Here is an 11451-nt window from a genome sequence, read left to right as displayed (position 1 = left end):
TAAAAAACAAAAACAGAAGAGCAGAAAAAATACGCCTGAAAGCTCCAAACAAGCTGCTTAGTGAGAGAATAAGACCGATCCACTTCACTGCTGAAGCTCTCTGACACAAAAATGATTATAGAGAGCATGTAAAAGATGACAATGACCAAATTTAAGCCACAAATAAACAAATGCTGCATAGTTTACTACACAATACATTCAATTAAACAGCAAAAATAAATGAGCATTTTTGTTTTCAAGGTATCACCTAGAATACTTGGCCAAAGGAAACAAACAAAGGTTTTCAAACAATGACACCTGAATCTGGAAGCAAAAGTCCTTCATAACTTTACAGCACTGTCAGATGTAAAGTTATGTCATAAATAAGCATTTATGTGTTGCTTTGTGTATAAAGTCATTAAAACCATGACTCAGAGGAGAGCTCGTTTTGTTCTCTGTAAATGTCAGAGGCCACTGGGATGGTTGTCCTTTGGTTTGCCCTTTAAAGCTTAAAAAACTCAGTCACACTTTCTATTTTAGGCTCCATGTGAACTGTGATCTAACATTTTTCTAATGAGCACAGATCCTACGGCTAAAATTTAACTTTTCTTTTTTTTTTTGGATTACAGCCTTTGCCTCAGAATAATAGTGCGATGGCTGCTACTGGTCAGCAGGTTGTAGATGCCAGGACTGAGTTACATAAACCCAGTCGGTGCTGGTTTCACCACAGGCTCAGCCGAGATGGTCAGGATTAGACCAGATCATATCGGGAGCTCTGAAACCAGGATGAGATCCCCCCTCTGTGGTTGTTCGTAAAGATACTGAAGCCTGGTCTGCTCTGTTAGCACAGACTGAGCATTCATCATGCTTCTGTTTGCTCCATGTCAGTCACTTCACTTCACCTGATCTTCCTGCTGCTGTTTAGTCTGCTGCTCTAACTCCCCCTACAGGACAGGAGAAGAATAGTTTATTATATGTGGGCAAGCATGCAGTTGCCTTTGTCTGTGTGTGAATGTATTTGATGGTCTGTCTGTTAGCAAAATATCTCATGAACCAATTAACAGATTTTATTGAAACGCTCAGAAAGCGACCACTGGGTGTTCATCTACAGCTAATTAGCTTTAGGAATCAACTCAATTCAAGATGGCCACCAGAACCAATCAACCTTAGCAGACACAAAAATGACTACAACTCAGTCAGTTTTATAAACATTGAGCCAGAATTTTGTGTGGTAGTAGCTGAGTGTCATTCACAACATATATGTTGAGCACTACAGATTACGCAACAGCTTTGCTTAAAACGTTTGCATTGGCCATGTTTGTTTGTTATCAAAATATCTCACGCAAAATATCTCACGAACCACAAGTAGGGATTTTCTTTAGACTCACAGACAATACTTATTGGATAAACATCTACAGCTGATTAACTTTTGGAGTCTACCTATATCAAGACGGCTGCCGCAGCTACTCAACCTTAGCGAAGACAAAAATGGCTACACCCCGGCCGGTTTGACAGAATTTGGTGCGGTAGTAGCTGAGACTGATCCACAACACACACTCTGAGCGCTAACAGATCACACAGGAGCTTTGTTTAAAACGTTGGCATGCAATATTCGTGACGTTCATTCCTTCAGGGATTGATAGTTTCATTTGAAGGAGTGCTGCCTCACTTTGGTTTGAAAATGATGGCGGGCATGCATTTCCTGTGTGTCTGCGTCGGTCGTTAGTAGGAGAGCAGAGGAACATGAACCTGTTGTTTAAAATATTGGCTCAAACACTTATGTTAAAAAACAGCGTTGGATTTTTCCCATATTCCTAAAAAGTGAACTCTCCTTTGTTACTGATAATGTAACAATAGGTGTGAGGAGGTCAGTAAAGAGCAAATTGGCTATAATCTCCCAGATTACTTTAAAAGCACAAGTTCAGCCGAGGCGCACATTCTGCCTTTGAGAAAACTGGACTCTGTTAAAGCACCCAAAGAGTCGTTTGATAAAAATGTTAGACTCAATTGACATGTTGAAAATGAACACACACACAAGAGGTCTTTCTTTTCCCTCTCTCTGTCAGGGCTTCTTTCCCCCTCATTAAAATCAACGCACCAATAAAACGTGCGCTGCAATTGGCTTTCAGCTCTGTTCAGATCATTGGGATTATTAGAGAGGGCATTAAGTGTTCATAAAGCCGATAGGGAAGAATGAAATGAGGAAGACAATGAAGCGGAGGGAGGAGATGGAGATGCAGTATGTACGTGGCGCATGATTAGGTCAGAGTAGGTTAAGAAAAATGAGAAACAAACTGAAAATGATCTGAAGTTCCAAGTATATCGGTGAGAACTTTGAAGGCCTCTGGTCTGTCTGAGACAAACAACTGCTTCCTGTGAGGCAAACGTTGTTATATCATTTGGTGAGAAATGTTCAGAAGGACCTAATGGTGGTCACACCAGACACTGACTGGTTTTCTGACCCCCCATACAGTAAATATAAACTGCACATTGTAGAGCAGGGGTCTCCAATCCTGCTCCTCGAGGGCCACCATCCTGCATGTTTTACTTGTTCCTCTGCTCCAACAGACTTGATTTGAATCAATGGGTGATTAACAGGCTTCTGCAAGAGGTAATGTAACCACTGAATCAGGTGTGTTGGAGCAGGGAAACAAGTAACACATGCAGGATAGTGGCTCTCCAGGACCAGGATTGGAGACCCCTGTTGTAGAGTGTGGGATTTTATGGTGGCCAGCCTGTGCAGCAATCATGCTGTCTAATCAGCACCTTGATATGTCACACCTGTGAGGTGGATGGATCATCTCGGCAAAGGTGGAGTGCTCAGTAACACAGATTTACACAAATTTGTGAACAATATTTGAGAGAAAAAGGCTTATCGTGTACAAAGAAAAAGTCTAAGATCTTTGAGTTCAGCTCATGAGAAACGTGAGCAAAAAACAAGTGTTGCGTTTAGATGTTTTTTCTAACTGGGGGAAACTGTCTCTGACACCGACACTTATTAGTTCTGCCAAATTCTCAACATTATTTCATATCATTTTAGAGTAAAAAAAAAAAAGGATAACTTTGTATATTATTTCTAGTATGGGTGACTGTGAATAAAGTAAAATCCTTGAAATGATTACAGACCGATGCCATGAGGCCAATTTTCTTGTCATCACAGTATATAATTATGCAGTTTTTCAGCACACCCTTCTCATTTATGTAGCTTTAATTTAGAGTCTAGGCAAAACAGACTGTCAGCGTCTTATCTGTGTGTTTTGCCGCACGTGTGTTTGTTTCATGTGCGATGCATGCGTTATGCATTCAGCCTCTGAACTGCATCGTCATCATCATCTGTTCTCAGCAGAGTAATGAGCTGTAAGGCACCTCCTGAGAATCCTATCCTTTTTTTTAAATTTTTGATGCACTTGCATGACACCCCACAGGACAGAGAGTATAGAAACGTGTAGACTCACCACAGTTAACTTTATTTGAGGATTATAGATTTTTCAGTTGCGAGAGTCCAACATGAACTATAAAGGAGTAGGCTTGAAGCAATGAGGATGTTCGTGGACCGAGGCAAAGGGGTAACGATAACTGAAGTAAAAGAGAAACATTTAGTTCTTATTTTTGCCATCAGCACAATAAAACAGGATGACAAGAGACACCGGGTGAACGAGAGAAGACAGAAGAGGAATGAAAGAGGTGACGTGAGGAGGACAATGTTCAAATAAAGGGAGAGTTGTCATTACTGGATGTCAGGATGAGAGGGAAACAAGAATTATTTAAACTTCAAAGAGAATATAAGGAAAGTAGAAGTACAAGTACAAGCAGAAAGGAAAAGGAAATAAAGTGGATTAATACATCTGGCAAATAAGACTTTTGTTTTAGCAAACCCAAGCACATTTACATCTAATTTATTTATGTTTCGATAAATGTAGACGACCAAAATCTTTGTTTTGGTTCGTGCAGCTCCTTTTTATGCCAAATAAAAAATAAGAAAATACATTGGAAGGCCCATATTTCAGAATAAATAAATACAAAAATGCAATTATGCAAACATCTAAACCCTATTAAAAAGCATCATAAAGCCTCATGTTTCTACTCAATAATAGTTTTATGCATTTATTTATTTAGATCACATTATTTAGATATAAAACATGTTCACCAGTAATTATGATGTCTTGACATTTCTTACTTCGTTTGGCAGAAAAGAATTAAAAAACAATTGTTTTTGTCCTGAATGCTTCTTACCTGCAACCACACAGTTTTCGACCCTCACATAGCTGTGATCTTTGGTTGGTTGAGGCTCAGGTGACCACCGCTCATCACCGCTTGTTGTTTGCCTGAACGATCATCCCCGCTGTCCGAGGAGCAAACAGCTTTGTCCTGAAGAATTAGACTTTTGTGTTCCTTTTTTTTTGGTGCATCAGACACTGTTACAGTGGCTTCACAAACCTGGAAACCTTTCTTTAAACGCCTCCGTGTTGCTTCAGACTGCAGTCCGGTCACACTAAGGAGCAAAGGACGTCTTCTCAGTTCACTGATCAGCTCAGAAACACAAGTGACTCAACTACGAGGTGATCCTAAAGCAGGTAATAATTGCATGCTGTGCAGGGACTTTATGTAAGTTTACTTTTTATTTGTTCAAGGAAAAGAATCATGTTAAACTCTGAGCAATTTGACTTGTTTCTGATAGTTTTCTATCTTAGGAACTGATCATTTCTGTTTGTTTTAGTGAAAAAAAACTGATAAAGTAGAGACTACATGTTAAAATTAACCATAGTCTGTAACTATAAGCTTTTTGCAAAGCCAAGTCTTTGCATTAAATTCTTCCATCACATACACTAATTTATTTAATTTTATTTCTTTCATTCTGTATGTTTCCTGTACAGGCTCGCTTCACTGATCTTCTCTATAGGATTTCTAGATTTTTGAGTTAAGGCAGTAAAACTGTTCATCTTCTATTTAAAACAAAAGTACTGAAAACAGTGTAGCACTTAAAAACAGACTGGATCCAGTTCTGCTGGACGAAGAAGTAAAAAAAATAAATAAATAAACACAAAGGATAATCATGTTCCACATCTTGAAAGAGGTTTGTGTCAGAAATCTTACTTTTGGAGAAAAATGGAAAAAAACAAAAAACAAACTGCTGTTGTATAATTAAAGAAAATGTGCAGTTTGAGACCGAGGAGGGATCTGGGAAAACAACGTGTCGCTGATGATCCACGGGTAAATAACAAATGTCAGGACAACATATGGAAATGAGAAGACAAAGTTGTTCTGTGTGGACATGCTTGCTGTGGGATATTATAGTACAGACAAGATATTCACCCCTTAATACAAACCTTATTTATTTTTCCTGTTTTAAGGAAAATAAAACCTTACAATTTTTTGCTTCTTGACATGTATTTGTAGCATGATTAAAAAAAAAAGAAACAGCAAATGTACAACAGAAACGAGTACTTTCCTCCACTTCATTTCACTGACCTATAAGGCTGAACGGTGCTTCTCACTGAAGACGGGACAAACCGTTTCGACTCACCACAGGATCACCGGAGCAAGTCTCCGTCACATCTCTGCACAGGTTCTGAGCCGACTGCAGCAGGGACGAGCCGCTCGGCGCTTGGATGCAGACAGGAGGAGGAACACACAGCGGGCTGATGAACGTCGGTCGTTTCATTACTGGACATCAGTCAGCAATACAACAAACGCCAGCCTGGGTCAGACAGAAGTGAACACCACCGGTCAGGATCAGTAAAGTTGTCTCGTTTTGCAAATCATCATAAGTTAAAACCTTGAATCTGGGTTTTGTTTTTTGGTTTACAGCACTCCATGCTGCTGTGTGTGAACAAACAGTCTGTAGACTTAATGTAGACCTTATATGGACCTTACTCTGCTGACAGATTCTCTGTCCCTTAACTCTCCTCTTCAAAGAGTAAAACATTTACCTTTTCACAAAGGATTTCTCTTCTAATTTCATGCATTTATACATGAAGATTTGGCATCAGACTTGTGTTATTTAACGTTACGTTTATTTGTGTTTTTACAGTCAAGTCCCACCATATTTGTCGTGAGGAGTTTTGTAACGTTTGCTCTTTTTACGCCACAGTTTTCAGTCGTCTTGTATGCAGTTTTAAATAAATCATTGCAAATGTGAGACGGCACGCTGCATCGGATTCTTTTATTCATTTAAAACCTTTCAAAAAAGAAGAACTGAATCATTGTGTGATGTACTTGTATCGAATGTAACATGTTTTAATAACTCCACTGATTGTTATTTTTGTAAGAGATCTCAGATTTTAAAATTACTCACATTTGTTTGGAACTGCAGGGACGGTCAGTACGCCGCTCAAAGTGTCCTGTCCACTGAAGAGACACCGGGGTAAACTGTACAAGACAAGCCAGCCTGATGGTGAATTATTGCTGCTCATTATTTCCTCGTTACTAAAGATCCGTTTAATTGGTCTTTTGCTTTGCAAGAATGAAACCTAATTCAAAGTGGCCACTCCTCCTCCTCCTCCTCCTCCTCGTTTCTTGGTGTGAATCATAATTGATAGGAGTTCATTCTGGAGCTTCCTGAATGTAAAAATTATGTTCAAATGTGACTCGTGCATTTGTAACGCAGAATTTTTAAAGATTTTTAAACAGTGCTCATGCATGCTTTTTTTAAAACAGAATATTTTAATGAAATAAAATGACATGTTCATTTCAAGAGACTGCATTAGAAATAATATACCTTCCCACACTAATTATAAACCATTTAATTTTTCTTTAGCAGACTGTTTCTAAAGTATCCCTAGTTTAATGAAGCCAGTTTGTCTCTCGAGTTCAAATAACTGCAGGAAATATACTCTACTTTTCCTTTGAGTTTTGCATATTCTTAGGACTAAAATGTGTTGGCACTGTGGGAACTTATCTTTCTTATTCTTGCTCACTTTTGCACATTTGCCATCTGCTTTTTGTCCAAAGCGTCTGCTAAAACGGGCAAGTGAAATTTGGATAATGAGGCGTTCAGTGTCTTATCAGAGGACGCTTTGATACTTGGTCAGGACAAGCCAGAGATCATTTATCGATTGTCTGATTGATGGGCAGAAAGTCGGAGCCTCCTAAGCTCTTTTTGCATTAGCCTTGTCTGTACGGGGGTGAAAATAAACACCTCCAATAAATCAATAAGCTAATTTACTGGTTCAGGATGTCAGTGTGGTTAGAAAAATATCTCTTTGCAGCAAGAGCCCATTTTAATCCTCTGCCACTGTGAATGTGGGCCACGTTTGGAGGTTTGGAATGAGGAGTGGGTATGTGCAAAAAGCACTCTTAAATGAGTGTAAGGTCCTCTGAAGTCACGTGATCTGTGTGAGTGTTAGCGCCTCGGGCTGTCCCAGACACTCCATCTGCAGTCCTGCGAGGCACAACCATCTTTCAGGAGATGGAGGCTTCTCAGACACACAGATGAACGAGTCGCCCCAACACGCCGAGACAAAGCAGCCCCGTGCGCATGTGCACAAACCCACCAGCGTTCTTTTTATTTAACAGTGTACTGTGTGAGTTTAAACATGCTTTTAAATGTCTAACCTCAACAAGAAACTTGGTTCTCTTGAGGTTTTAAGGAAGACAAGATCTGAACCCTCTTACAGTCTAAGCTGTTGTTCCTGGATCAGGACATTTTACACACATACAGCAAAAGATTTGAGATTATGGGTTCAAAATTTTCACATTCGCAAAACTACTGAAGGCCAGCACATCCTCTGCAATTTAAAAAAAATATAACAGACCTCTACATGTCCTGCTGCACAGGCTCATTAAGGTATTACACACTGTACAGCTTATGATTTAATAAATGTTTGACTTCTTTTCACAGTGCAATATGCCACAAACATCCGACATGGATTTTTGTCCAACAGCAAATAAAAAAAAACAAGCAGTGGTATTACTGCTCTTGTTGTTAAATTCGGACTTTAAAAAAGGGGGAGGAGGATGAGGAATTAACAGCGGAAAATAAATCAGTTCTATCAGGAGTGACACTGCACAGTTTTTAACTTTTTTCTTTTTTGACCACGTCTGTCATTAGTTATAGCAGGATAGTCTTTGGTCGTGAGAGTAATAAAATAGCTGTCGATAATCCTGTCACAATAAATGACCACAGACTGTTTCCTTTCAAGCTTAGGCCAAAGATTTTTGATGAAGGATTTTGTTCATGACAGCCAGAACTCTTGAGGCAAATGTCCAAGTCTAAAACCCAGATATAATAAATAGTTATAAATGAAGTGGTCCAAATCTGTGCGCTCCAGCAGATTACAGCGTAAATGTAGGAGCAGCTGCCGACGTGGAAAAATGAGCCAAGGTGGGCAATGAAATAATCTACACAGCCAAGAATGCAAACACAGAAAACCCCCAAAACCAGCATCATGGCTAACTGGTGGCAAACACTCTGAATTCAGAGACTGCAATGATAAACTGACATATTTTCTCTCAATTTTAGGCAATCAACTCGTCTCCCTACAGTCTCAGCCCAGTGAGACGCCACCTGAAAGGATTCTGTTGTTGGAAAACACACTCAGGTTTTTGTGGAGTAAAACAATAGGCACAAACTTCAAAAAACACAAAGCTTAACTAAGTTCTAATGGTGGCTGCTGATTGATTGTTTCTCTGCAAAAATGACCAGTCAGCCTGATTGGTGGTATATTTATTCTATAAAGGAGGGAAGATTCACTTAATGATCAGAAACAACTAAATGGACAAATTACAATTTAAAAAATAGATTGTTTTTTTTAATAAATATTGTGGGTTACATGTCACACAGTGACTTCGCAGGAGAGCGTGACCTAAGTTGCCAATAATAATAACTTGAAGAATAAAACGTCACACTCCGATTCGGTTCATAAACTGTTCAAGTCTTTTTTTCACAGAAATAAAAAAACACAAAACAATCCAGCTAAACTCCTTCGTACACAAAGAAACAAATAGAATTATGTAAGGTTTATGAAACTTTAAAGTGTAAAAATCAATTATTTACCAATTTGCTCAAAACAAATTTATTTTTAAACAACAAAAAGCAGAGGTTAGTCAACTTTTCCTGAATAAAATCCTCATTATACATTTATGAAATGCATTTTTTAAGTAGATCAACAAAAAAAAAAAAAAATCAAGGGGGCATTTTTTGTCGACTGCCTGCAAAAAGAAATGTGTCTCATCTTATCTGTATGTTTATGTAACACACACACACACACACTGAAAAATGTATATGACACCGAAAAAGCATTTATGTTTGTGTGCAAATGATCATCTTAGGAGTATTTTGAGAGTCAAGCAAAAACAAGATGTGCTGCAACTTTACTGTGTGTGTGTGTGTGTGTGTGTGTGTGTTTTTAGCTTTCTCTTCCAGTAAGGAATGACTCACTCTTAGTCATTATAAAGATTAGCGCACTTTACAAGCAAAGTTTAAATGCTGTCTGCAGAAAATGCCTTTGTTTCGTGGCCCTGGTCTGTTCATGTCTGCAGATGTAACTGTTCAGAGTTTTACAGTTATGATTTTAGAAAAAATAAAACTAACAACAAATACCTCAGTGGAACAGGACCTCCATCACAACATGAACTCAACCTTATAGCTTTCGTTGTGATTTTCTTTCTTTGGTCTTCAACTGGTTTAAAATCCAGGTAAAGCCTAAATAAAAACCCTCTCTGAGTTTGTTACAATCACCAGGTATTTAGAATTCAAAAATATTCAAACAGTAATCAGGTCCAATTGTCTAATTAATATAACATTTCCTTATAAATATCTGCTTTACTCACTTTATCAGAATACTCTTAACTCATTAGTGGCACAGTAGCTAATATTCAGAGCCCTGTTTTGCTCTAATTAATAATGTCAAACTTTGATGAAGTGCCCAATGATCTGTTTAATAAAGAGCGTCTGGCTCCAGATGATGTCTCTACCTGGGAGTGCCGAGTGATAAAGTATCTGCCAGCCTGACTGAAGCCACTCGGACCTGAAAGGTAGCGTGATAATAATGAGACACAGATGGTGTTTATGTACACACTAAAAACTAGTCATATTTAAAAGCAGATTGGTGCTCCAGTGTTCATCAAGGTTTAAAATGAGTAAAGGTCAGTGGATGAGTGCCTGTTGTTAATGGGGGGGTTCTTGTTCCTTAATTGTTTCAGTGGAATGGGCTAAACTGAGCTCGGTTCGTTCTTCTGTGCGTCCAAAGTAAAGCCGTTCTGGTTAAATGTGACATTGAGCAGCCATCAAGGGGCTTTGGGTTTATTTAGATTTACAAATGCAACATACTGAACATGCAGCATTCTATCCGACCACTAAGGTTATTGCTAAAACTGCATAGAAACATCAGTTTTGGTAAACAACATTCAGAGATTCATTAAAAAAAGATCAAAAATTGATATCATGGTGTGACTTTAAACAACTGTCTAAAAAGGGAAAGTTTTCACTAAACCCAACATCATTTATTACACCTCAGATTTCTACTAAAAAGCCTCTTGTTTTTAGTTGAAGCATCATTGTTTTTTTTTATTTGCACAATCCAACGTACAATGAAGCTAATACGTAAACTTTTAACTTTTTCATGTTAAATCTATCATTTCCAAACTGATTGAGCTACATTATTTCAATCTAAATGAGCACAGTAAATAATTAAAGGAAGGTCCAACGCTCTGGATTGAATATTGTCCACCTTTTGTGACATATTTTTAAAAACTAATATCATGTTATGTTAAGAAAGGATGAAGTTACTGTTATATTTCGGTCAAACCCTGAAAATATTGGTCTTTTAGATCTTTGAGGACGTCATGTGGACAACTCTCAGCTACTACCACACTAAGTTTTAGCACAATATTTGTAAACCTGACTAAGTTAGTCATTTGTGTTTGCTAAGATTGAGCAGCTGTGGCAGCCATTTTGAATTGGGTTGACTCCAAAAGTTCAATTTAACCAAATTTGGTGTAACTAATCTGGATTGTCCGATTTAATGTAAACACTTTCAAATAAAACTGATCCAACAAAGCCAGAAGATTGTGCTTTTAGCATCTGTAAATTTCTAATGCTTTAATGTGAAAATAAGCCAGTTAGGTTTATTTCTAATGGATCCGATTGGTTTCTTTTGTGTGTGTGTGTTACAGATTGTAAAATTAGTTGTTTTTGCTGTAAACCTGAGCAACGCAGAAGCTCTGGTGATTCAATTCAAGATAAAATAATAATAAAAAAAGTTTTTACATGTTGCATTTTTTTCATTCGGCCAATTTCAGAGGTTGTTGCTCTAACAATGTTGGAAGTCAGCCTCAACAAAGGCTCAAAAGTGAACAAATATTCATGAAACCTTAAACGAACTTTGCTCTAACGTGTGTTTTTCTGGATGCAGAGGCGCTCAGGCAGGACTACAATTAGATGCAAATGTTGGCTCGTGTTGCTCCTCAACATAAGATCCGGGTTTGGACTGGAGCCTGGAGGATCCATTGGCCTTCTCTTCCAGCACACGT

At 38.3% G+C, this 11451-nt stretch overlaps 1 long non-coding RNA gene across 2 annotated transcripts in view; it reads right to left on the bottom strand.

The window, feature by feature from the left end:
* Positions 1-3776: 3776 nt before the first annotated feature.
* The window catches only part of LOC112449784, a 30523-nt gene continuing 22848 nt past the window's right edge, over positions 3777-11451 (bottom strand). Inside the window, exons 1-3 of one of the 2 annotated variants that reach the window (XR_005232832.1) lie at positions 6275-6353; positions 5504-5677; positions 3777-4471 (exon numbers count right to left, since the gene is read on the bottom strand). This is a non-coding gene — a long non-coding RNA (uncharacterized LOC112449784). Of the gene's footprint in view, positions 4472-5503; positions 5678-6274; positions 6354-11451 lie in introns of those variants that run through there. The other variant, XR_003038323.2, reaches the window with a different exon arrangement.

This window comes from Kryptolebias marmoratus, linkage group LG2, assembly GCF_001649575.2.
Source record: "Kryptolebias marmoratus isolate JLee-2015 linkage group LG2, ASM164957v2, whole genome shotgun sequence".
Classification (NCBI taxonomy): Eukaryota; Metazoa; Chordata; class Actinopteri; order Cyprinodontiformes; family Rivulidae; genus Kryptolebias; species Kryptolebias marmoratus.
The sequence above is the reverse complement of the archived record's forward strand: the minus strand, read 5'-3'. Positions and strand labels throughout refer to the sequence as shown.